General features: G+C 36.7%; 1 protein-coding gene across 1 annotated transcript in view; it reads right to left on the bottom strand.

The window, feature by feature from the left end:
- The window catches only part of TPK1 (thiamin pyrophosphokinase 1), a 516,691-nt gene that overhangs the window by 296,741 nt on the left and 194,368 nt on the right, over window positions 1–25,582 (bottom strand). The gene's annotated exons all lie outside the window — the stretch shown is intronic.

Here is a 25,582-nt window from a genome sequence, read left to right as displayed (position 1 = left end):
AGGATCTGAGTTCAAATCCAGCCTCAGACACTTGACACTTACTAGCTGTGTGACCCTGGGCAAGTCACTTAACCCCAATTGCCTCACCAAAAAAAATTTTTTTTTAAATAGCCTATAACATGAGCAAGAAATAAAAAATGGCCCTTACCACTGACAACTTCTATGGTGAAAGGGAAGACCAAAACTCAAACTCAGATGAGTTGGTCAAAACACCTACAAGTGAAGACTCAAGTGGGAAGATGATCTTGTCTCAAGACAAAAACGCCTTCTTTGAAGAGCTCAAAAAAAGCTTTTAAAAACCAAATAAGAGAGGTAGAAGAAAAAAGGGAAAAAGAAATGAGAGAAATGAGAGTTACGCTGCAAAAAGAAGCACAAAAATTGACTGAGGAAAACAATTGCATAAAATATACAATTGGCCAAATGAGAGAAAAAAATGGCCAAATGGGAGAAAAAAATTGGCCAAATGGAAAAAGAAGTACAAAAGCTTACTAAGGAAAATAAGGCCTTAAAAATTAAAATTGAGCAGTTGGAAGCTGATAACTCCATGAGACACCAAAAATATGCTGAGCAGAATTTTAAAAACTGAAAAAAAAAATAGAAGAAAATGTGAAATACCTCATTGGAAAAACAGCTGACCTGGAAAATAGATCCAGGAAAGATAATCTGAGAATTATTGGACTACCTGAAAGCCATGATCAAGAAAAGATTCTAGACACCATATTCCAGGAAATTATCAAGGAGAACTGCCCTGAAATTGTAGAATCAGAAGATAAAATAATCATTGAAAGAATCCACTAATCACCTCCTGAAAGAGACCCCAAAAGGAATACTTCAAGGAATATTGTAGCCAAACTCCAGAATTATCAGGTGAAGGAGAAAATACTCCAAGTAGCCAGAAAGAAACCATTTAAATATCATGGAGCCACAGTCAGGATTCCACAGGACCTGGAAGCTTCAATATTAAAGGATAGCAGTACTTGGAATATGATACTCAGGAAGGCAAAGGAGCTTGGATTACAACCCATGATCAACTACCCAGAAAAACTGAGCATTCTCTTTCAGAGAAAAAGATCGGTGTTCAATGAATTAGGGACTTTCAAGGCTTCCTGAGAAAAAGACCAGAACTGAACAGAAAATTTGATCTCCCAATACAAGCCTCCAGAAAAATATAAAGAGGTAAACAAGGGGGGAGTGGGGTTGTTCAATGAAGGTAAACTGCTTACATCCTTATGAGGGAGGATAATACTTTTAACTCTTGGGATCTGTATCTCTGTTAAGGTATTGTTATTAAATCAACTTTGATGTGATGATATAAAGAAACTTAAGGGGCAGAATAAAAGAAGACTAGGGGGAGGAGAGGAAAGAGGAGGTGGAATGGGGTTAATTATATCATATGAAGAGGCACAAAAAGAACCCATTACAATAGAGGGAAAGAAGGGAGAGGTGGACATTATTAAAACCTTACTCTCATCAGATTTGGTTTAGGGAGGGAATAAAAAATCCCATTTGTATAAAGAAACTTAGCTTATTCTTTAAGGAAATGTAAAGAATTAATTGTTATTTGAGGTTTTTATGCCATGGCGCTGGCAGCTCACGTCATCACCACTCGCTGATGCCTACATGGGCCTGGCAAAAATATAATGATTGGAAGTCTAGTGAGGGCAATCATGTGACTGTCAGAGCGGCCATCCCATTGGCTGGGGCTGTGTGGGGTTTTTCTGGGACTGGGGGAGGAGAATTGGGCATTCTAGCTGGATGCTGGAAGGTGACAGGAGTTCTGCTGCATATTCTCAGCCGATTCCTGGTCAGTGGTATTTTTTCAGGTTGTATAATTTCCCTTTCCCCATTTTATTTCCTTTCCCTTGATCCTACTGATCCTGTTTGTGTTTTTTTTTTAAGTTCGTTCTTATTAAAATAAATCCTGTTCTGTTTTGAGGGAGGCTGCCAGTCTCCTTCCTTACCCCAATATTGCGGTGAGCCGCTTAGCTAACACTCCCCAATTAAAAACTGGTCCCCACAGAAACAAAAGGGGAAGGGGGAAAAGGGTGGTATTAATAGAAGGGAGGGCACAAGTCGGGGAAAAAGGGGTAAGAAAAAGAAGGGCAGCTGATAAAAGGGAGGGCAGATTGAGGGAGGCAGTGGTCATAAGCAAAACACTGGTCAAGTAGAATAGGGTGAAAGAAGGGAAAAAAGAGTACAAACAAAGGGGAAAAGAAGATGGATGGAAATAAACAGTTAATAATTTTAACTGTGAATGTGAATGGGATGAACTCTCCCATAAAATGGAAGCAAATAGCAGAGTGGATTAAAAATCAGAATCCTACCATACATTGCTTAAAAAACACATATGAAGCAGAGACATACACAAAGAATAAAGGTAAAAGGTTGGAGCAAAATATGCTTCAGCTGAAGTGGAAAAAGAAGGGGTAGGAATTCTTCTCTCAGACAAAGCAAAAGCAAAAATAGATCTAATTAAAAGAGATAAGGAAGGAAACTATATCTTGCTAAAAGGTATGGTAAATAATGACATAATATCAATACTAAACATGTATGCATCAAGTATTAAAAGATCCAAATCCTTAGGGGAGAAGTTAAATGAGTTACGAGAGGAAATAGACAGCAAAACTATACTAGTGGGGGATGTGAATCTTCCCCTCTCAGAATTAGTTAAATCTAACTGCAAAATAAAGAAGTTAAAGAGGTGAATAGAATACTAGAAATGTTAGATATGATAGACATCTGGAGAAAACTGCATGGGGATAGAAAGGAATATATCTTCTACTCAGCCGTACATGGCACATACTCAAATATTGACCATGTATTAGAGCACAAAAACCTCATAGTCAAATGTAGAAAGGCAGGAATAGTAAATGCATGCTTCTCAGATCATGATGCAGTCAAAATTACATATAATAAAGATCCATGGAAAGGTAGACTGAAAATTAAATGGAAACTGAACAATTTCATCATAAAGAATGAGTGGGTCAAACAACAAATCATAGAAACAATCAATAACTTGAAGCAAGTGATCACCAGGATAACACGTTATGACCAGGTGGGATTTATACCAGGAATGCAAGGCTGGTTCAACATTAGAAAAACTATTAATATAATCAACCACACCAAAACCAAAACTAACCAAAATCATATGATTATCTCAATAGATGCAGAGAAAGCATTCGACAAAATACAACACTCATTCCTATTAAAAACACTAGAGAGCTTAGGAATAGGTGGAGCTTTCCTTAAAATAATAAGCAGTATCTACCTAAAACTATCAGTAAACATTATATGTAATGAGGATAAGTTAGAGGCATTCCCAATAAGATCAGGGGTGAAACAGGGATGTCCATTATCACCTCTATTATTTAATATTGTATTAGAAATGTTAGCTATAACAATAAGAGAAGAAAAAGGAATTAAAAGAATTAGAATAGGCAAGGAGGAAATACAACTTTCTCTCTTTGCAGATGATATTTTGGTATATTTAGAGAATCCTAAAGAATCAACTAAAAAACTGCTTGAAACAATTAACAACTTTAGCAAAGTTGCAGGATCTAAAATAAACCCATGTAAATCATCAGCATTTCTATACATGACTAACAAAGCTCAGCAGAAAGAGATAGAAAAAGAAATTTCATTTAAAGTAATGATAGACAATATAAAATACTTGGGAGTCTACCTGCCAAGACAAACCAAGGAACTCTATGAACATAATTACAAAACACTTTTCACACAAATAAAATCAGATCTATGTAATTGGAAAAATATCAATTGCTCATGGATAGGCCAAGCTAATATAATAAAAATGACAATTCTACTTAAATTAATTTACCTATTCAGTGCTATACCAATCAGACTATCTAAAATTATTTTATAGAGCTAGAAAAAATAATAACAAAATTCATCTGGAAAAACAAAAAGTCAAGAATATCAAGGGAATTCATGAAAAAAAATGCACAGGGTTAGCTGTACCAAATTTGAAGCTATACTATAAAGCAGCAGTCATCAAAACTATGTGGTACTAGCTAAGAAATAGAGTGGTGGATCAATGGAATAGGTTAGGCACAGGACACACAGATGTAAATGACTATAGTAATCTAATGTTTGATAAACCCAAAGACTCCAGCTTCTGGTATAGGAACTCAGTATTTGACAAAAACTCCTGGGAAAACTGGAAGATAGTATGGCAGAAACTAGGAATAGACCAACATCTTAGACCTTATACCAAAATAAGGTCAAAATGGGTTCAAGATTTAGACATAAAGGGTGATACCATAGATAAATTAGGAGAGGAAGGAACAGTTTACCTCTCGGATCTATGGAGAGGAAAACAATTTATGTCCAAACAAGAGATAGAGAATATTATGAAAAGCAAGATGGAAGACTTTGATAACATCAAATTAAAAAGCTTTTGTACAAATAGAAGCAATGCATCCAAAATTAGAAGGGAGGCAGAAAGCTGGGAAACAATTTTTATGGCCAGTACTTCTGATAAAGGCCTCATTTCTAAAATATATTGGGAATGAAATCAAATTTATAAGAATCCAAGTCATTCCTCAATTGAGAAAAGGAAAAAAGACCCACATGTACAAAAATATTTATAGCAGCTTTCTTTGTGGTGGCAAAGAATTGGAAATCAATGGAATGCCTTTCAATTGGGGAATGGCTGAACAAATTGTGATATATGAATGTAATGGAATACTATTGTGCTGTAAGAAACGATGAGCAGGTGGATTTCAGAGGAACCTAGAAGGACTTAAATGAACTGATGCTGACTGAGAGAAGCAGAACCAGGAGAACATTGTACACAGTAATAGCAACATTGTGTGATGAACAATGGGGATAGACTTGGCTCTTCTCAGCAGTGCAACAATCCAAGACGGTTTCAAAGAACTTGTGATAGAAAATATTCCTAACATCCAGAAAAAAAACCTGTGAATTATGAATGCAGACTGAATTATACTGTTGCTACTTTTGGACTGTTTTTTACCCCTTCTTGTTTGAGGTTTTCCTTTGTGCTCTGATTCTTTTTTCACAAGATGACTAATGTAGAAATATGTTTGATGTGACTGTACATATACAACCTATATCAGACTGCTTTCTGTCTTGGGGAGGAGGGAGGGAAGGGAGGGGGGAAGAAAAGAAAAATTTCAAACTAAAAATTCAGTGTACACAAATGTTGAAAACAATCCTTATATGTAATATGTAACTGGAAAATGATAAAATTAAAAATACAATAAATAAAATAAATAAATCCCACCCCCTGTGGCTACCTGTGGAGAAAAAAAAGAATGTCCTTCTCCTTCATGTACCCACACAGTCCACCAAAAATGGACTTCTTGTTCCTTACACATAACACTTGAACTCATCTCTGTGTCTTTCTATTGGCCAATTCCTTGCATTGAATGCCATCATAGAACCCCTTAATTCCTGAAAAAAAAAATTTTACTACTATCTCCTACATGAAGTTTTTTTTTTCCTGATCCTCCCAATTGTTTGGGTCCTTCCTCACAAAATCAACTTCCTTTTCTTTTCCCCTTCTTTATTTTCCTTTTCCTTTTTTTTGTTCTTTCCCTTTCCAAGAATCTATTGATTCCATCAATATAAGTAATTCCCAAAGATGAATGCCTAGCAGTGCAGATCCACACCTCTCTGCAACTCATATTCTCAAATACTTGCCCAAGTCTCATTCAATGAGGGTACAGTTAAATAACTAGCCTAGAACCACAAAGGAAATATGTGTTGGAGGTTTAACCTGAATTCAGCTCTGCTGAAATGCTGGAGTCAGAATTTTAATCACTGTACTATGCTGTCTCTTTATATGTTTGTTTTGTATAGACTCTTTACATACTTACTTGTGTACTGAAATAGACAATGCTCATTGATTAATTGCACATGCATGTTATTTTTTCTAATAGTTTTACTCTATGTATATGTATATCTTATATCTGCATACATACACATGTAATGTTTTGGTCCCATATTCCTATATTTCTCTGTCGTGATGTTAGCGTTGGGATTAGCCTTCATAGCTGTGGTTGGACATTGGGTCACTGTCTTCAATAATTACTCCTAGCTTATAACCAGTCCCTACAAGTCAATCTTTTGAATGAGTGAATACTCACAGCACTGCCCTGAACTGGCTTACACAGAAGACCACCCATCCAAGACCTCTCTGCCCACGTGTCTCAGTGCAAACCCTCACCACTTCCTGATCTTATCTTATCACTTTCCTGATCAGATCATCTTCATGATATGTGGTCAATGACTGCCCTGAACCCTGCAGGCTAATTGTGTTTTCTCTCTTATTGCTGTAAAAACAAAATATTCTCTTAAGAAAGCCAGAATGCTCTGATGTGGCAAAAACTTAAATGAATCAACAGCATGTTTATATTAAATTTGATAGTCCAATCACTCTCAATTATTTTATTTTTTTCTGTGAATGTGACAGGATGCCTACTTTTGATATATCTAACTTGTCACTGTTTATTTCAGTTATTTCAAAATGTACTGGAAGTAAATAAAACTTCTGAGACAAGTATTGTGTTTTTCATCTTTCATAACTAGTGTTAGAACTATCCGACTCTTTAAAAAAATAATAAGAGTCCTATGTCACTGAAAAGCCATCACAAGCAATCTATGTTTTCCCTCAAACTGGCCTGAAGCTATTTTATTTCCAAAGAACCCATCCACAATAAAGGAAAAAAAGTTTTTGTCAGGAACATACTTTATGGAATATAATAGCTATAAAGAACAATGCCACTGATTAAATCTAGCTGTAAAATGACTTCTTACAGCTGCTTGAAATGATCTCACACTGAAAATTTATTCTCACTTTAAACATGATCTGACAAACACAGTACCTATACCCTCCTCCCAACAGCACCCCCATATGATTCGGGGATATGCATGGATAACTTCTAGATCTCCAATTTATAGCATCTGATAACCAGCAGAGTAAAAATATATGATTAAATTATCACAATCAATAATTTGAGATAAATATATCCTCACATTTTAGTTCTGGAGGGCACTTTAACATCCAGACTCCAGCCATAAATCCTTTTCCAATGTGCTAATCATTTGACCTCCCATCACTTCTGTGAGTATTTGATTCACAGACCCAATAAGGTTGATATGCTTACAAAGATTAGCAATTTGATTGCCTAAGGATTTTTTAATATATACCTAACTAAATCCAAAGGCTAATCTTTCCTCAATGTTAGAGTTACAACAATCAAAGCTTCTGAAAATCTTGGTGTTCTCTAAAACAATATTGATTACATACTATATTTTACTTTGTCTTTCATTATGAAACAAAGGCTAATAAAAGGATAATCTTTTACATGTCATGTCTGTAGGGACAACAGTGACTATGGTTTAATTAATTCTCAATTGTAAAAAAGCAAAAACATTATTAGTATTTTAAAAATAATGACTATCCACCTATGTTATGATGCCTTACTCCAGTTATTGCCATGTCTGTTTAAATACTTGACAATGGTTTACTTCCATTCTAATTCATCTTCATGATCAATAAATCCTAACATCTTTTAATAGATATTTCCATTTTTGCTACCTGGAAACCTGCCAATTTAGGACTTAGTTACAACAGCTTGTCATATTATGCATCTAAATAAAAGCTACAGGATCTTATTTGGTATTATCAAAAAAGCACGTTTGTTTTCAAGTAAAAGAATTATAATAATAAACCTACTCTTTCCTTCAGCCCCAATCCCAAACCGATTGCATCTTACACAGTACTTAACAAAGATTATTGTATAGGAAGTTGGTTAAGGCTTCTAAGAATGACAGAAACAAGAGTTTATTCTCAAGACCAATGATATTTCAATAGCTGAAGGAGCCATGATTTCACTGTGACATTTATTCCTTTCACTGATGCAGATTAGAAGCCTTCTCTAGACCTTTGTAGACCATCTTTAAGAATAACTAGAAGCAAAAACACCCATTATCTAATTGCTAACCTTTTAGTGAAGAGACTGGTAATAAGATAACCAAGACACCATGCAGCGATGAAATAAATTGGTACTTAAAGCCTTCCTAGCTCAGGAGGAACTTGAGAAGTCAGAACCACACACATGCCATGAAGAGGAATCAGACTATGAGTTTGGAGGAAACATGACCTAAGTCAAATGTCGCTAAGACCTGCTGATTTTTAAGTAGCATAACTCATAAAACGCTTAATATGGCTCCACTCATGGAAAAGCACATTTTACCTTCTGTGTCAATACTGATGGGTGTGGAAACGGTCTTCTCAGATGTGCCCATGCAAAAATGAGATACTTATGTCTTCTTATTCTTTTAACTGGACTGCTGTTGTGTTACCAAGATAAGTTGTGTGAAGGTAATCAAAAATTCATGGTTTTTTTAAATTTGTTTCAGTTGAACTGAACAAATAAATGACTGAACAAAAACATCAACAGTACTTCGATTGTCCACCCACGTTGAAACATACATTATAATCTGGAATGGCCAAGTAATCAAATACTGTGAACTTCATTAAGATTCATAAATATGTTTACATGGAATCTCATCACTTCACATGCTCAATAAAATGTAGGGATTTTCAGAAGTGCAATCAACTACTGTAACTAGATCAAGCAAAATGATTTCACTATCTAATAACCTCATATTTAAACAGATAATGAGACAATATGCATTAATGGATAGAGAGTTGGGCTAGGGATACAGGAAGGCCTGAATTCAATCTGATAACCCTGACTGAGTAGCCCTGCATAAATCACTTAACCTTGCAAAGTTCTAAGCAATCCTCTAAGACTATAAGTTGGAGAACAAGTGCTGATCATCACTGGTAAACAAAGTTTACCAATGAAGTTCTGGTTTCCCCACCAGAAGATCACTACATCAATGAAACCGCAGTCAAGTAAAAGAAACAACAAACAAAACAGAAAATCCATGAAAAGAAATCACTAGTAAAATGATAGTGTTTACTTTAGTTTCTGTTAGTGCAGAACCCACAATTTAGGCATCCATGAAGTTGCTTAATATTTTTACATATGTATATAAATGTAATTGGCTTCCTTCATAATCATATATTTTATTTACTTAAAAACATCATTCTGAGAAGGGGTCCACAGGCTTCATCAGAATGCCAAGGTGTCCAAGACCCATAAAGGGTTAACAACATCTGGTACAGAGTTCTCGAAGGTATCTTTAAAACGAAGATTTCTCTATACTAGACTTTGTGACAATTATTTCTCCAGTAATGAGCAATTAGGTGATTATCATTTTTATATTATCATTATATTTATTATTATATATTTATGTGACTAATTATTATTGATTGCTTACTAGCATAAGGCTCTCTTACCAAATATTATAAACTTAAAAGATTTACTGGGCTGATACAGATGACATTAACTCACTTGCACCAAAGAATCAGCAGTTTATGTATCTCAGCAAATGTGCTTTTGTTTTTTTGTGCTAAAACCTGGTTGATTCCAGGGACCACTGCTTTTCCATGTTTGATGCAGTTTTTTGCTCATCTGGGATTCTTGTCCATCTTCCTCATCAACTGTCATTACTGTCAGAGAAAGAATAAAAGGAGACAATTTGCAGACTGCCGGACTAGTAAAACTATTGTTCCTCCTTTTTAATAATGTCTCTTTTTTGTTCTGTGGTGCAAAGGAAAAGAAAAACAGACAGTGGCAGATGCCATAACTTGAGGGGTGAAAAGATTCTGTATATATGTGCCCCTAGAAAGATTTAAGCTCCTTAAAAACAAGGACCATTGTAATTTTGTCTTCAGCCCTCAAGACAGTCGCTTGTCCATAAAAGATACTAAATAAATGTTTTCTGAAGCAAATTAATGCTAGACTTTAGGGAGAGAAAAATATTCTCTCCCTCTAACAAAGAAAAGCCAAACACTAAAGCCCCAAAGAGAAAGGTATAAAGGATGGTAGTGGCCCTCCAATGCTAAAATCAGGAGCCAGGGCTAGTTTGAGAAATGATCTTGGACTCAGAATTCGGTAGATTCCCTAAGAAGCCACTGTTTACAGGTCACATTAAAAAAGGGACAAAGGCTAGTGGAGGCAGTTTGCATCAAGCAAATAGTAATTTTGTCAACACACCTGGTAGTGTACCAATTTTTGTTGTTGTTGAGTCATTTCAGTTGTGTCTGACTCTTTGTGAGCTCATTGGAGTTTGGCAGACACTAGAGTGGGTTGCCATTACCTTCTTCAGTTCATTTTCCAGATAAGGAAACAGGAAAATAGGGCTAAGTGACATGTCCAGGGTCACACCATTTGTAAATGTCTGAGGCATGATTTCATCAGGAAAATGATTCTTTCTGATTTCAGACCCAATGCTCTGTGCACTGTGTGGCACCACCTAGCACAGTGTACCAAAGACCTTACCTTCAAATCACCATTCTACCCCCCACCACTACCACCTTCCCCAATTCAGTGCTTTTATCTGAGTCCCTAGGATTTGAGTGTTCTTAAGAAATTCTGGTTCTGATAAGGAGACTGTCCATAGGTTTCATCAGAATAAAAAGGGGCCTTTCTCAACCTACCCAATAGGCCAACCTGTAGCTTGTGCTCACTTGAATTTCCCGTTAGGATCCTGCTCCTCTCCAACTAAGGTGGCTAGATAGCTTCAGCTAACATGCTCTTGCTTTCTCCCTTAACACACTGTAAAGAACTCAAGTGATGAGTCACACATAATATAAGATCCTAAGATCACAGACTGAGAGCTGGAACAGCCCTTAGGAGGAACAGAGTCCAAGTGCCAGGTAATACAGCAAAGGGAGGATACCGAGGCCCACAGAGCTGAAATGATTTTCCCCGCTTCAGAGGGACACTAAACAGCAGAGCTTAACTGTGTTTTTTAAAATCTAAATTGTGGGCCCTAATCTGCCTCCTCCCCCCAGTCTTGGTGGGGGGAAGCTGGCTGAAATCACTGATATATTCAGCAAGAGTTTAGGCTTTTAAAGATTTATTAAAGCTTGGATCTATTCGGTATAGCCAGAGAGACAGAAACCTTTCCTTTCCTAGCAGCCCAAGTGAAATTCTGCCACCAAGCTGATGTGCTGAATGACAAGGGGGACTCCTGTTCTCCTCCCACCACACGCCTCTTCCTCCCCAGCAGAGCTGCTTAGTTCTGCCTTCCGTAGCTCCATACTGCCTCCCTCTTGTCTACTGCTTACTGGTTATTTTTGAAAAAAGGTATGTGAGTCACTCCAACAAACTTCAATCTTAAAGTTCTCCACAAACAAGGTATCACCCATGCAAGTGTTAAAGTCATACAAAATTCTGTGACAGATGAAGCTGCTGAGAAAAGTTTCTTTAATTATCTGCTGAGTAACAGCATCAAGTGAGGTATGAGCATATGTTTATCAATGTCATGGAGGAGGTACTACTCAGAATCCTAAGAGAAAAAGGATTCCCTGCCAGGGTCAATGTCCTCCAAAAAATCCTAGCAATTCATGGGTGATGTATTTATTAATTGCTTCAAGACCATTTAATGGAACTCATCATTGCTTGAAGCTGATCAGTCAAAGCATCCAGTGTGTGGGGGGGAAGGAGATGGAAATAGCATATAACCTGTATTATGATATGAGAACCCACTGAATTGTACTGAAATGAGAACCTACCAATTCATCAGTAAGAAGACATTTGACAAGATGTAACCTACGCAGTGGAGTCCAAAACTGGAAAACAGGGAGAGCCAGGGCTAAACGCTATTTAGAAATTGTGCTTTCCTTGCAATAATCCCAAATGGCTTCCTAACCCAGAAGTTCTTTTTAACAGATATTTTCCAGTGATGCTAAATAGTGACAAATCATGGAATACTGGGACCTCAAAAGAATAAAAAATGTAGATGTGACAAATGAAACTAAATAAGGTGAATTTAAGGGAGGCTATAGCATGAGAGGGGAGAAATAGTTTGTAAAGCATAATCAAAATAATAAACGACTAAAAAACGTGGTTAACTAGTCATATAGAGATAGTGAGGGATAACACTCCTACTGCTTGCTGTGAACCTTTTACTGTTCTCTACGGATTATTAAAACTAGCAAAGAAAGGGCACCCAATTCTTGGAATGAAATCTCTGGACAATGAATGTGGACAAGAATATAACAAAATAAAGAGAGTGGGATTTCATTGTGTGCTTGTTGTCCATACCAATGAGACCATGGATTCATCTAAATAGCTAAGTAACAAAAGATTGGGTCGCCTTACAAAACAGCTCCCAATTAAATGTTCACCAAGAGGTTCAATATCAGACTTTATCTATCCCTGTTCACACTTATCTAAGAAAAGTATTTGCTTCCTGTTGGCTTTGTTCATAAGCACAGGATGAGGTACTCCATAATGGTGGTGATGTTGATGAAAGGAAACAATGCTTAATCAGGAAGGTGAAATCCCTCTCTGTATAATGGATGATCTTCTAATATTCATTTCATCTTATCACCTCCTCCAGAGACAATCTCTTGCATATCTCTGATGCTATGGAAGACTCCTTATTCCTGAAATTTTCTCATGAGCAAACATATCAACATCGCTTCTGCCCATGTCCATCTGCTGGGAGAGACAGTGGCCCATGCAAATACAAGGCTGACCTTCCAATTAATCCAATTTCAAAGTATAATTTAAAACTGAGTGCCTGATGGGAAGCTTTCTCATGAAATTAGCTGCTAAAAGTCTCTGTCCTATCTAATTATCACAGACTTGAGTATAAGAAAAAAAGAATAATTCAGTTATGTTTATTATTACATAGTATCCAGCATGGGCTCATAACTGTTAAAGACCTCAAAATATAAATGTATACATTTGATTTTTGAGACAGGATTTATGTAAGTTGAAGCAGCTAGGTGGCTCAGTGAACAGAGTCTGGGGCCTGGAGTCAGGAAGACTGGAGTTCAAATCCAGCCTTAGACACTTACTAGCTGTGTGACCCTAGGCATAACCCTAGGTCACTTAGGTTTGCCGTAATCCACTTGAGAATGAAATGGCAAACCACTCCAGGATCTTTGTCAAGAAAACTCCATGGACAGTGTGGTCCACAGAGTCATGAAGAATTGTACATGACTGAATAACAACAAATACGTGAACTGTCTTAAAATTATACTATTAGGTAGTTGGTACAACATGGATGCAAGTAAACTGGTAACCAAAATTTGGTATAGGCTGAACTTGAACATCTCAAGGATAATAAATACAATACCATTGTGTGCCACTGTAATGAAGACAGAGAGCAGCAGTAGTTTTACTAGCAGGAAATCTACCACGTCCCAGATGCTTGGGGATTAGTTATTTCAGAATAGGAATAGAGGAAGAAGTAATAAGTCCTTTCCTTCTACACTATGCAAACGGGGTGACAACTGCTGGTGCCAAAACTAAATAAGATTGGTGGAGGTATTTTAGTTTCTTTCTGCTTACTGCTCCTTCTCTCCCAGGACACTGTATTCCTGAAGTCTGCTCTCTGGGCCACATGACATGCTCTATATGATCCTACCTCATCATTCCATGAACTGTCCTTCTCCATTTATTTGTTTGCTTGAGCCAATCAATTCCCTATATTTCTTCCAACACAGTCCTAAGAAACCAGTCATAGAACGTTAAGGTTAAAAGGAACTTATGGGGCAGCTAGGTGGTACAGTGGATAAAGCACTGGCCTTGGATTCAGGAGGACCCAAGTTTAAATCCAGCCTCAGACACTTGACACTTAACTAGCTGCGTGACCCTGGACAGGTCACTTAACCCTTATTGTGCTGCCCCCCACAAAAGGAACTTTAGGTATTGTCTCTTGAACCTCCCAACACCTCAGCCACCACCACCACCAAAATGGTATGAGTTTGATTACTGGATTAGTGACATTTGAAATTGGAATCTTATTGATACATAGTATGCTATAGCCATAACATGATAATGACACACTATTAATCTACTGGCTACTGAGTTTTTGTGCTACAAACTTACATACCACAGTTACTTAGCCTAGAATAGTTCATGTTTATAGAGTTCACTACAAATTTGATATATAATTATAAAGATACAGATCATGTAGTCCAGTAATTAAGAATGGACCCCAAGGAGGCCATGGATGGATAACATGAGGTCTGTGAAGTTGGATAGGAAAACAATCGAATCTTTATTTTTGCTAGCCTTAAGTTAAAATATACCATTCCCTTCAATTATTTCAAAACATTATCTTGATAAGGGGTCAGTCCATAGGTTTCATCAGAATAAAAAGGGGCATTTCTCAACCTACCCAATAGTCAACTATATCAATCATTCTTTTGTTGGTCCTGCAATACACCTCTCTTCTATCTAGAAATACGCTTCAGTCTCTCCTCTCTTTAAAACAATAAAAATTTCCCCTAGATCCTGACATCTTCCCAAATAATGAAACTTTATCTCTACTATTCATCATGGGTAAACATTTGAAAAGAATAATTTACAATCAATTCCTTTATTAATCGCACCACTGACTTAGCTTTAACTCCCTTTTCATTTGTCTTCTTAACTTGCTATTCTGCTGAAGTTGTTTTAAATTCATCAGGGACCACATAACTAAATTTTGTGTATATTTATATTTATTTGCTTTACCTATATGTGTTCATGTATATATATTAACATACATGTATATGTATAAATATAAGTGTACATGTTATATATTTATGTACTTGTTTCTATTAGATTGCATGCTCCTTGTAAAAAGGGATTTTTTGTCCTTATATCCTTAATGTCTAACATGGTGCCTGGCACATACTAGGTTCTTAATAAATATTTGTTGATTAACTGATTGACCTTCATCAATTCACTTAACATTCTCTGGGCTTCAGTTTCCCCATCTATATATAACTGGAGCCCCAAAGCCCTTTGTTATAGTACTGCCTCCTCATTGGTGGGGATCAATGCCTAGCAATGTCCTCACCAGCATGAGGTGCAGGGCAGAGTTGGCAAGACCAAGAGAGAGCTGGTCTCCTCAGTATCTTTAGACTCTTCTAGCCTCCAGCTGTTCCAAAGAAAAGTTGAATTATGCCAACCTCACATCATGCTGCTAATGGAAGAGAGAACCTCTGGGAAGAACCCAACGTGAAAGGAACTGCCAATCTACATCATGTTACTGTCCCTTTGAGTGAGATCTAGGACTCTCAGCTGAGTTTTGTTGTTATTGTTGTATTGTTTGCTATATATTCTCATACATAAATTTTTTCTGATTTCTCTTTTGCTATCAACTTGGGTTTCTTTTCTGTTTGCTAGGTGTATTGATTCTGGAACTAGTATTTGATAGGAAGGAAGTCAAACCTTGTATATAAAACTTGGTGCCCTCCTTTCCCATTGAGAAAAAAAGGGGGGCAGCTAGGTGGTGCAGTGGATAATAGGCAGATATAATTCTATCCTGGTATTCCGTTTCTCTGAGACAAGAGGGGCCAACCTACTGTCTTCAACCACGTACTTCCTCTCCTGAAAGGAATCCGTCTCCCTTGGAGAAGGGGACCAGAGTGGCAGAAATCTTTGAGGTGTATCTATTATGGATTCTCGTGAGTCACAGTGTCAGCCTTGCCACATAAAAAATAAAGGGATTGGACTAAACACAGAGGTCCCTTCTAGTTCTAAAACTATGATATTGTAAGTCTTTCCCATCTCTAGTCTTTTGAGAGTATTTCATGTGGATCTCTCCTATATCCCATCATATTCTGTGCTGTAGCTTATTTATTCGGATACATGTTGTAAAATGATCTCTTTGGTTATAAGCTCACTGAGGACAGAAACTATGTCATTTTCCATCTTTGCATCCCTAGAAAAGACTACAAAGCTTTGCATAGAGTCAATGATTGTTAATTATTGGTTAAATTAAACATCCTCAATTCTCTTGCGTCCCTTTCTTGCTTTAGTGCTCAATGTACTAATTCCCAACCTGGATAATAAGATGCCTCTGAGACCCTTTCTAGACTTCCATGCCCAGGGTGCCATGTGTCACTAAAGAAAGTCATGAAATATAGCCAACTATAAATTCAAGCTACTACAAAAATGTTCCTCCAAACTACTTAACCAAAATTGGGAATCATATAGTTTTTTATTGGTCATCTAGTACCATCTTCCTATCCTAGTGGGACAATTCAAATGCCATATTAAAAAGTCACTGACTCTTCACATTTGTTTCAAGGACATGATCAGTTCATGCTCTAAACACGAAGCCCTTTTTTCTCTTATGTGTCTCACGTTGTAATTTACATCAGTTTGAATTGTTTTTGTTATTCAGCTATTTGTGAATATTTTGCCTCTATTGAGATAATTAAAATATCTGTGAAGTCAGGATATGGAACTTCTTCTTGGTATCCACAAAAGCAATCAGTTTCAGTAATCTTAAACCTAATGAGTTTATGGCATTTAGTTACCTCAATTTACCTTTTGGTTTCCTTTTTTTTTTGCAAATTTGGACATGCCAACAGTATTACCTAAAGTATCAATTATTGCTATCAAATTTAAAGTAGATACCCTTCCCACAAGCCAAAGAAAACATGGCACATAAACAAATGAATTCACAAAAGCATAATATATCTTCAGGAAACTAGAGTTCATATGAGTCATATAAAGGACAGAGAAAGAGAACTCATGGGAGATATATCTGGAAAAGGAGGCCAAGGCCAGTCTAAGTTTGAACATCGTTAATTAGAAGATACTCAAAATTTCTGAGCAATAAAATACATCATCAGACTTATGCCATGGCACAGAAAGAATAATTTGGATTAGTACATTGCTTATCAGGTCCTATGGTCTTTAACTGAACAAACTTCTACACTAGTAAATAAAAATGATATAACTAGAGGGGGCAGCTAGGTGGCGCAGTGGATAAAGCACTAGCCTTGGATTCAGGAGGACCTGAGTTCAAATCCAGCCTCAGACACTTGATACTTACTAGCTGTGTGACCCTGGGCAAGTCACTTAACCCTCATTGCCCTGCAAAAACAAAAACAAAACAAAACAAAACAAACAAACAAAAATGATATAACTAGAAAAGGCATTCTAGTTTTCTCTAATTATAGAGCAACATAAGGACTATTTGAATGATGGAGATTAAGCATCTCTACTTTCTAAGCTCTTTCTAAAGGAAAAAAACATAAGCACCACTATCAATGATATAATGATAACATTTGTCATTTCTCAAGTTCACAGTTTCCTCATATCTAAAAGGGGGAAGGATGAGTTGGACTAGAAGATGTCTAAGGTTCCTCTAAAATTGCAGTGATACATGATTGAAAACCATAATGGTATATTAAAAAGATAATGGTATTTAGGGTTACAGGATATATGATAAAATCCTAGCTTTGCCATGTACTTACATATGTGATTTGGGGCAAATTAATTAACCTCTGAGGGTGGCTCTTAGTTTCTTTATTTGTATAACAAAGAAGTAGGACTTAAAGACCTCCAAGGTCCATTAGAGTTCTAAATTTGTGAACATATAATAACAAGAACAAATTATTTTCCATTATACTATGAAAAGTGTAAGCAATGTGGTCAGGGTGAAAAACTGGGAGAATGATTTCACACTTTCTAATCCTTGCCTTCAACCTTGATACACCCAGTTTTGTAATTGTAACACTTCTGTCACAAAAGGCACCCTTTTTATATAGCAGTTTCAACATAAAAATTATTCTTACAGAATATTATTCTTGCCTTATTTTTAAAAGAAAGATACCAAAAGAAAAAAGGACAAAGAGTCAACATCAGAGCATTTAGAAGGTTAAAAAAAATACCCACCTAAATTGGAATATAATGACAAAAACATGTGACAAAGCATGTGTTATTTCAAGTACTACAGCCTTTGAGGGATGAAATATATCAGCAAACTGTGGTTGATTTGAAAATGACAACAAAAATGCTAACACAGGATAAGCAAAGGAATATGATCATTTTAGTTTTCCAACGAATAACCTAGAGTTGAGTGATGTATAGTATAATCTGGAAGCAGAAAAAAGGCATGAATTTCTATCCTCAATCTTAGCCTTTTCTCTATCCATCTATGTGTGAGTGTATCTATGTATGCATATGTGTGCACATTTGTCCACATATTTGAGAAGCATATTATGAGGAGAGTACAATTACTAACATGTAGTAAGCAGGTTTTCACATCAGCCTAGGCCCTAGTCAAAGAAATTTAATGGGCCTGTTCCTAACATTTTGCCTTTAGAAGATATGGAAGGGAAGAAGCCACCAGCTACAATTTACATGTAACAAAAAAGCCTTCTAGTCTGAGAAACTAGGTTCAAATCCCAGCTTTGGCTTTGCCTACTTATCAGCTATTCAATCTAGCTCCTAGTTTCTTAAACTGTGCATTGCCACTGGATCATGTAACTGAATGTGGGAGCAGGGGCAGGAAAAATTTGTCAATAATAAAATGTTATATATACCTATTGCACATACCTATATATCGGGTGTTGTGTAAAAGATTTCTGGGGCCAAAAGGGGACACAAGTGGTAAAAGTTTAAGAAACCCTGATGTAGGCAGTTGACTTAACCTTTCTACATCTCAGTTTCCTCATTTAGAAGAGAATGAGGTTGTAATGCAGTGGATAGAGCACTGTGCTTTGTAATCAGAAAGACTCATGATTTCAAATCTGGGCCTCAAACACTTACTAGTTGTGTTAACAGTGGGCAAGTTACTTAACTGTGTCTGCCTCAGTTTACTCATCTGAAAAAAAAGAGCTAGAGAAAGAAATGGCAAACCACTCCAGTATCTTTGCCAAGAAAACTCCAAATGGGGTCAGATAAAGAATTAGACATGACTGAAATGACTCAGCAACAAAAAAAATGAAAAGGAATACAATATTTTAAGGTACTAAAATATTAGAAACTGTGTTTAAGGCAGTAACTAATTATACCTTCAGAGGAATGACAATTAAGCATATCTCCCTCCTCTCAGTAGGCAAGTAGAGGATTATGGGTGTATACTGTAGCATGTGGAATGTTAGCATAGCCAATGTTAGTCTATATTTCTTAACTAGACTTCTTTGTTACAAGGTAAGATTCTGAGGTAGGACCTGGGGATGGGAGAGTAGTCATCATTAAGAAGTGACATTGATATTGTGGAAACTTATTTTGATTTGGGGACCCTACTTTTCGGTTGAGATTAGAAAGCCTTAGGCCTTCAGGGTCTCTTCTGTGTGGAAGGTGCTGGTGCCCCTCCTCCTCAGCTTCAGCTGAGTCAAAAGCTCCGTGGGCTGTACAAGACGCCAGGTCAGACAGCTGGGGCGAAAAAGCCTCCAGCTCGCTCCAACTTGAGTGGAGGTATCTGAGATGCTGGGCTCCGGCGTAGCCTGTGCTGAGGCACCTGAAGCTGGAGCGTACCGCCCCACCCCCTCCACCAGCCGCAGCCCTGGCTGGCGGATTAGCTTCGTCTGTGGGGGTGCAAAAAGCCCCTAGATTTGAGTGGAGAGAAGAAAAGGTATATATAGACCTGTGAGTTAGACAGCAAGGGGTTTGGTTCGGACAAGGAGATTGGGCTGAGAAGAGGACTGGGTGCAGCTGACGAGATTAGAGAGGTTCCGACAGGGGAGACTAGGCAGAGAAAAGGTCAAGTGGCAGCTGAGGAGATTTAGAAAGGTTGGAGCGAGGCAGACTAGAGACCGGGCTACAAGGATGCAGGAGAAGACCAGAAGGACTAGGAGCAGGGAAAAGAGAGGCCGAAGGGCAGACTGATGGAACAGACAGACAGAAGGTCGGTGAGAGAGGAACACGGGTTCAGCGGTGGCAATAAGGAAAGGAAAGTTAGAAGCAGGGGGATTTACAAAGTGAAAGGGTACAAGCAGAGTTAGAAGAAAGTAGCTGAGCAGGGAAAGTATAACGTGCCCTGAGGCCAGAGGCGGCTAAGGCCCTTATTGTATTCAAGAAGTTCGAAGCACAGCAGGTGGGAAAGAGACCCAGTGGAAAGAGATCACAGGAAAGCAGTCAGGTTGTACATTTTATTTTCCTGTATTCTTAATTTTAAATAGTATCTCGTAAATAAACTCTGCTTTGATTATTTAGATAAGAGCCTTCTTAATCTTTAGTTTATCAATTTGGGAGCAGTGTGGTAGAATTTTATAACCGGCCCATATTAAATTAATAGCAGTCAGATAGCCAAATAATCAAAAGTCCCCAGATTAGTACCCCAGTCAGATTAGCCCCTCAAAATTAGCCCTCGTTAATAAAATATTTTTACAATATGAAAATCATTAAAATATATCTTAAAAGAAAAATACCAAAATTGAGAGATTAGATTAGACTGCCTTCCAGTTACATTTCAGCTCTGAATCTATGATCCAATAACCCTTAAATTAATCTGATCATCTTTACCGCTTTCTTCACTTCGTAGATTCCTCTTTTTAAAAATATTGTTCTTTTCTTCTCTGTTGTACTTGTCCATTTATTTTCTTTCTTCCTTCCTTTCTTCCTTCCTTTCTCTCTCTCTCTTTTTTTGGTGGGGAAATGGGGGTTAAGTGACTTGCCCAGGGTCACACAGCAAGTGTCAAGTGCCTGAGTTCGGATTTGACCTCAGGTCCTCCTGAATCCAGGGCCAGTGTTTAATCCACTGCACCACCTAGCTGCTCCCATTTATTTTCAATGCTGGAATTTTTTTTTTTTAAATCCCAACAGTTTAATATTTCTGAAAGGCTTTTTTTAAACTGAGGGTTTAAAAAAATATATTTCCCACTGCTTATTATTCCCATCTAGGCCTAATTTTAAAAAAAGGAAAAAAATGATTTCAGAAGAAGTTGGGCTTCAAATTGTAACATTTGGGCCTTGTCCCATAAGACAGCCCTAATCTCCTAAAGAATAAGGTTAAGGCTTTGTACATCACGGAACTCTCAGCCATAGCTAATAAACACCCCCAACAACTGCTATCAGATTCAAAAAGAATCTTTCTAAATCTTAAATTATTCCTTCACAAATTTAAAAACTTTCTAATTTGTATGGGGAGGGGAGGAGCACTAATTTCAGGAAGAAACTCTGAAGATTTAAAAGTAGAAGAAAAGTTGAAAAATTAGAACTGTTTTCCAAGGCAGAAATAATTTTCAAATAGCAGTGATAACTTGATACCCACATGTCAAGTGACCAGAAAAATGAGACATTAGCACAGACTGATAAAAATCTGTCTTCCTCTTCTTTTGACACAGCCTGCCACTAGCTCCTTGTGTATTTCTTAGCTTTCTATAGTGCTTTGTTAACCTTTTTTTTTTGGTCTGTGTGTCTATGTCTGACCCCTGTGGTAGCATGGTTCTCTCCCTCTTTTTCAGCTACATTTTGTCCCAGTTTGAACTTTTATCTGAAATATATACAGAAAATTTCCTACTATTATCATAGAAGTGGCTAAATAAAACATGTTCTTTTGTTTTGTTTTGTTTTGTTTTATTTGCTAAAGAGTTTTTGTTTGTTATTTTTTCCATTCTTACTGAAAATACTACAGACTGTAGCTATGCTGGTAGGGACCATAAAACAGTGGTTTATACTAACTAGTCTGCCAAAGGGGAATTCAAACTGTGTGCAGTATATTAATTTTGGTACATTGCATTTGGGCTCCCCTTTTCTAATTGATTTGATATTTCGGTAAAGTAATCCAAGCTACTATGCAGGCCTTTGATGCAGCTTTTTGGTCTGCCAATACTACTTAACAACTTAGAGTTTAGTCTACCTATAAAACAGAGAAACAATTCTACAGACAGAATTGCCAGTGCAAAAAGACATGTTGTAACTACCCTGATAAGACAATGTTAATACTAACTGCCAGCCAGGGTTTGAAAGAGATGTCCAAATACAATTGGATGTTATAATTATATTAATTAAATCAGCACACTACCTGCATGTGAAAAGCCAGATTTAGAAAAGTGTTACATCAAGGGGGTATTATTTACTTGTTAAAACACATACAACATAAGAAACCAAAAATAAATCATGCAATTCTTGAAGTAACAAATTTCCTTATCATTTTTATGATTCACTGATTTAAGAAATATGACTGACAAAATATTTTTCAGTCAATCCTAATTGTAGAGAAATATAGTAGGGCAAGGCTTATTAGCATTTTTTCATTTTTTTCATTTATTTAGAATTTTCCCCCCAATTACATGTAAAAACAATTTTAACATCCATTTTTATTTTTTTTCCAGAGCAATGGGGGTTAAGTGACTTGCCCAGGGTCACACAGCTAGTAAGTGTTAAGTGTCTGAGGTCAGATTTGAACTCAGGTCCTCCTGAATCCAGAGCCGGTGCTTTATCCGCTGCACCACCTAGCTACCTCCTAACATCCATTTTAAAAACTTTGTGTTCTGAATTCTCCTCCTCTCTCACCACCTCCCACCCTAAGAATGAAAGCAACTCAACATGTAAAATATACCCACACTAGTCAGGTTGTAAAAGAAAACAGACCAAAAAACTTAAGAAAAAGAAACTTTTAAAAATATGCTTCAATCTGTATGCAGACACCATCAGTTCTTTCTCTGGAGATGGATTGCATTTTTTATATAAGTCCTTCAGAGTTGTCTTGGATCATTACATTGCTGAGAATATACAAGACATTCACAGCTGATCATCTTACAATATTGCTGTTACTTTGTATATAGTACATATCACTTTGCATCAGCTCAAGTAAGTTATTTCATTTTTTTTTTCTGAGAGCATCATGCTCATCATTTCACAGTCACTATTACTCACTGAATTTCCTGCCATCCTACTCCCTCACCATGTTATTTACTCTATTTTGTTAGCATTTCTGGTGTGTATTATGGATCCCTTTGGCAAATCTGATAAAATCTAAGAACCCCTTCTCAGAATACTGTTTTTAAATGTATAAGATAAAATATATAGGATTAGAAAGGAAGGCAATTATACTAAGATATAGTTATGAAAAATAAGTTCACAGAATCTAGAATTCCTGAATTAGGGCATGAAAGATAACAAATGAAACAGATGATTGACTGTAATTGGACAATAAACAAGGTAATGCAGAGCCTAAAGAAAATCATTCTACTTCAGATATTAGAGAATGAATTAAATGCCCTAGTAAAAATTTTCAAATGCAGTAAATATAAAATACATATGTATTAATCTCATATCTTCATGAAATATAATTTCATGAAACTTACAATAACCCATACTATATTTAAACTCAAAGATAAAAATATGACAAATTATATTTATTAATGTAACATATTAAAATTTTAAAGATTTCACTTAAACGGATGATTTTGATGACTCTATAGATGTCAGAGTACAGCCTAGGCTTAGGTTGTGGCAGCTGTTAGTGAATATGAAGTATGCAAGTACTAGAAAGTAGGAGTCATCTGGGCTCTAATTCCAGATCTTGCCACTTATGATCTGTATCACCTTGAAAAATGAAATGAACAAATATTGTTTCTAAATATTTGTTTTCTTACTGTCCCCCTCATGAAAATGTGAGCTCTATGAGGGTAGGGATTTTCTTTTGCCTCTTTTTCTATCCCTGGTGCTTAGCATGGTGGGAATTGTGTCTGAGGCAAGATGTGAACACAATCTTTCTCCAAGATCACCAGGCCACATGGCCTCTAAAGAAAGCATCCTCTTTTGTTCTCTAAATCAAGTATTTAGACTGTACTTTCATAACGGTTAATATCAGGTGTTAGAAAAGTAATCAGTATCTCTTCAATGCCCCAAATCTAACAGCAAAAGCTTTATAAAAATGAATAATTACGTGATAAGCATTACTATGCAGCACTAAAAGAGAAAAGACTCTACGGCATATGTTACTTATCCAAGTGAGGTTCACTGAATGACACATTACTGAAAAATAGGCTCCAAGGTGATGGAGAAGGATATTCATGTTCCTTAGCAGTTTTTACATTTGAGTAGAGCAGTGAGCAGGAAATCTTTAGCCGCAGGGTACAATTTTGAATGAGAGTTGCTCTTACTCATACAGAGAAAAGGCTTCATTTCTAACGTCCTATATCAGTAATTTCTCTCCTGCAATCTGGTTTTGGGAAGCAGTGATTGGCCAGAACACATGTGGCTGAGTACATAGATAGTGTTTCCGAACTCATAATGGGGCAGCTCAGCACTGGCACACATACAGCCAGTGATCTTAAAGCACAGGTGATGGTGCTCAAATATCCATGGAAGGCTTAGAGTAGGAATTTTCTCATAAATACCTTAAGGATGACACATATTTGGTAACCCTAGGAAATGAAACAGTTTGCTCAGTTTAAGGGCTTATAAGTAAGGCCTTGGAAGGAACAAGTGTTATCTTGCTGTAAAGTTTCTTGGGAAAATGTTTTTAAAAGGTTAACTGGCCAACTAAGGGACAGCAGTGGTTACATTTTACTTTAACAAATCTTTTAATGTTTCATATTAAGAGATACAAAACACAGTGTTTCTTCTACTCAAGAATGAAACATGATGGAGATTACACGGTGTACAATAAGCAATAAACAGACCCAATTTAACTTGGTAGCTTGATCTTGGACTTTCTTCTATACAGAGAAATTCATATATTAGTAGCATCTTGAATCATGAAGTCAGGGCAGTTGTGTAAGACATTGACTAATATAAAGAACACATGGAACATGCAACAAAATCAACCCAGTTATTAGATCCACTTCAAAATAAAAAGAGAAAAGGATGCATACATAGGGGCTTTAAAAGAATTCAGTGAGAATTAACATAAAAAAAATTAGTTCCTACAAATTATACAGCTGATCAAAACCCGGCACTATGTATATCAACGTTCAAATAGGTAATGGTTTTTTTTTTTCCAACTACCCTAAGATTTGTTTGCACCTGCATCTTAAAATAAAATATGATAAACAGTTAGAAATCTACTTTCGATTGTGGCAAAGCATTTTCTGAACCTCCGGTCCAACTTCCTTTCCCCTGTGTACAACTGCATCTTTCTTCTATGTTAAATCTCTGTTTTTGAGGGGAAATTCAGACCTGAAATAGGAGTAAATACTAAATGTGCTATCCAATGATAAATGATTTAATTTACTTGTAAAAGGCTAATGAACTATCCAGAAGCCATTATAAGCAGACTTCAAGTGCCATGTGTGCAGCTGAGACCATGGAGCCTCTATATTCTGACATCTTGACAATAATAGTTTTCATTTTGATTAATTCAGTTACTTTTTAACAAATGATGGCAAGAGAAATGCTTCAAATAAAGATTTTCAATGCCGATTTCACCTTAAGAGATTTTTTTCCCCTTTTGTTTCTGTTATGCCCTGTTAGAGCCTCATCAGAGTCTGGAACAGCCCTTTGTACATGATAGTTGCTAAATAATTTTAAAATTAAATTTCATATATTAATAAAATTTAATTATGAATTCTAATTAATTTAAATTACATAATGTTGATACATCTCACCTACCTACCATCAGTAGGACAGTTTGCTTGCCAGAGTGGAGTCTGTGGCCAAGGAAAGATGTTCTCCCTGCGTGAAGCTAGCTGGCCCAAACGGAATAGAATTCACAACTTGGGCTTTGTTGTCACTACCTTCCAACCATATGAGCCAACTGGACTCAAAGCTCCTTCCCATAAATGTGTAAACATTTTTCACAATGATATGCACCTGTGTTTCAA

Source organism: Dromiciops gliroides, chromosome 5 (assembly GCF_019393635.1).
Source record: "Dromiciops gliroides isolate mDroGli1 chromosome 5, mDroGli1.pri, whole genome shotgun sequence".
NCBI lineage: Eukaryota > Metazoa > Chordata > Mammalia > Microbiotheria > Microbiotheriidae > Dromiciops > Dromiciops gliroides.
This window is presented reverse-complemented; position numbering and strand designations above follow the sequence as displayed.